At 42.3% G+C, this 2,182-nt stretch overlaps 1 pseudogene; it reads right to left on the bottom strand.

The window, feature by feature from the left end:
• Positions 1-519: 519 nt before the first annotated feature.
• LOC100011433 (histone-binding protein RBBP4-like) lies at positions 520-1,939 on the bottom strand (annotated as a pseudogene).
• Between the last annotated feature and the right edge of the window lie 243 nt (positions 1,940-2,182).

Genomic DNA, 2,182 nt, shown 5'->3' with positions numbered 1-2,182 from the left:
ACTATATGAGAAGGTGAACAAAGATATTTTGTAGGTACAGCTACAAAATATTTCACGTGGCTGTTTGCTCCCCCCCTCCCCCATCAGATGAGAAATGGAAGGAGACACTAAACAGTCACTAGGGGGAAAAAATTAAATATAACAAAAAAAATTTTCACTAAGAAATTTTGACTAGGTACAGAGGAAACCATCAAGGGTAGCCTAGAAGGTTAGCCATGCCAATTTTAGTCTCTGAATTTCTCTATAAACAAGGGAAACCATTCAGACATCTTACAATGCTAATACCTCAGTGGCTCAGACTCCTCACTTGGATAGAAATCCTATCCCATTCTAATTTTAGTTAAATTAACCTGAAAAACTTGCAGTTATAGCTTAGGAAGAAAAAAATACTCATGATCCATTTTCTGTGGCTAAAATCAGATTTTTGAGCTGGATTTGCTCATAAAAAGTTCTTGGGGGAAAAAAATTAAATATGGGTGTGTGGCTCTGCTGAGTCAAGACCCCCCTCCACCTCAGTTAAGAGTGGCATCACTTGCTGTCTGGGTTAACTGGTGCCTATAGAAGGATGTCTCGACAAAAAATGTCTGTCTCAAAACCAGTGTTGTCAATCTCAGGTTGGGAAGTAAGGGGAGTCTAAAAATCAGCACCAGTGCAGACAAGTCTAGGACCCCTGTCCCTCTGGATCCACACTTCCTTCAGGGTCTTCATCATTGTATATGTTCTCAGCCATCTGCCAGATTTGCATGATATTGTCTTCTGATACAGAACAAATAACCCATGGTTCATTTGGGTTCCAGGAGAAATCAGATATTTTGGCAGTGTGACCACCATGAATAAACAACAAATCTGGTGGGCCATCTTCTGCATCTTCTGGGGACTACTCCTCTCCAATTTTACTCAAGTCCCAGACGTTCAGCCTTTGGTCAGTGCCGCTGGAAGCCAAGATAGTTTCATTGTGAGGAGACCACTGAACCTGGAATATTTCATCCTCATGTGACTCAAAGGAATGCCAACTTCAATTTCAGATTTCTCAGATCCCACAATGCAACTGTCTTATCAGCTGATCCTGTGGCAAGAATGAACTCACTATAAGGATTAAAAGAACGGCAATTTACTTCGGCAGTGTGGACATCCACTGAGTGGCTTGGTTTAGAAGTATTATTTGACTGTGTGTCCCAGATCATAAGCTTCTGATCATCAGCAACTGATCTAAGGAGAGATTCATGGAGGAGGTGCCAAGAAACATGTTCGACTACTGCTGTGTGTCCTGTGAATATGGTCTTTGCATCCACTACTTTGCCTTCCTTTGGAACAGCACTGATGTCCCACAAGCAGATGGTATGATCATCTGATGCACTAAGCAAGTGTCCACTGAGATTTGGGTTCCAGGACAACCCATAGCCCTTCTTTTGATGTCCACCGAGGCGCAAGTCTGGATTACACTCCCCAGAAGGGTCTGGCTTTGAAGGATGCTTGGTATAGTCAAAAACAAGGACATCACTGGATGGAGTCTTTGTTGCAATGATGCAAGGATTCTGGGGCATATAATGGGCCCTGTTCACTTCTCCTTCATGGTTAATGTTGATTTCAATTTCAATTTTCCTGCTAACTGAGCCAAAGCCTCCAAATTCTCCTTTTTCACTGTCATAGTGAGAGGCATCAAACTGAACATCATCATTGGGGAGCTGCACACTGGCTATCACAAGATGATTCTGTTCATCAGATGTGTGTGTACCCAGGACAAGTCGAGGAATGCTGAAATCTTTCCCTTCAGGTCTTGTTACATCTGGAAGCCACTGTGCAGTCAGGCTGGGCTATTCTAAGGCATGGGTCATCACTAAGTCATAGAGAAAAGGAGTATTTTTTTCCATATTTTATACTCCTCGTTGATCACTCGTTCTTCTACAGCATCATCAAAGGCTGCTTCCTTTTCAGCCATGGTGGACGGAGAAGCTAATGGACGGAATGACGGGTGGAGGGACAAGGGGCTCCCGGGGTCTAGGCACAGTGATGGAGGGGGTGGTTAGGGTCTCATTGTGGTGCCTTTAAAAGGTTTATTTGAAAATATGAAGAAATGTATACTTTATATAAGAAAGCATTCCATCAAAATGGTAAAAAGATGGATGAATTTCACTTAAATGGAAAAATTCAATTTATGGAGATGGCTAATGCTTACCAATAT

This window comes from Monodelphis domestica, chromosome 5, assembly GCF_027887165.1.
Source record: "Monodelphis domestica isolate mMonDom1 chromosome 5, mMonDom1.pri, whole genome shotgun sequence".
Classification (NCBI taxonomy): domain Eukaryota; kingdom Metazoa; phylum Chordata; class Mammalia; order Didelphimorphia; family Didelphidae; genus Monodelphis; species Monodelphis domestica.
This window is presented reverse-complemented; position numbering and strand designations above follow the sequence as displayed.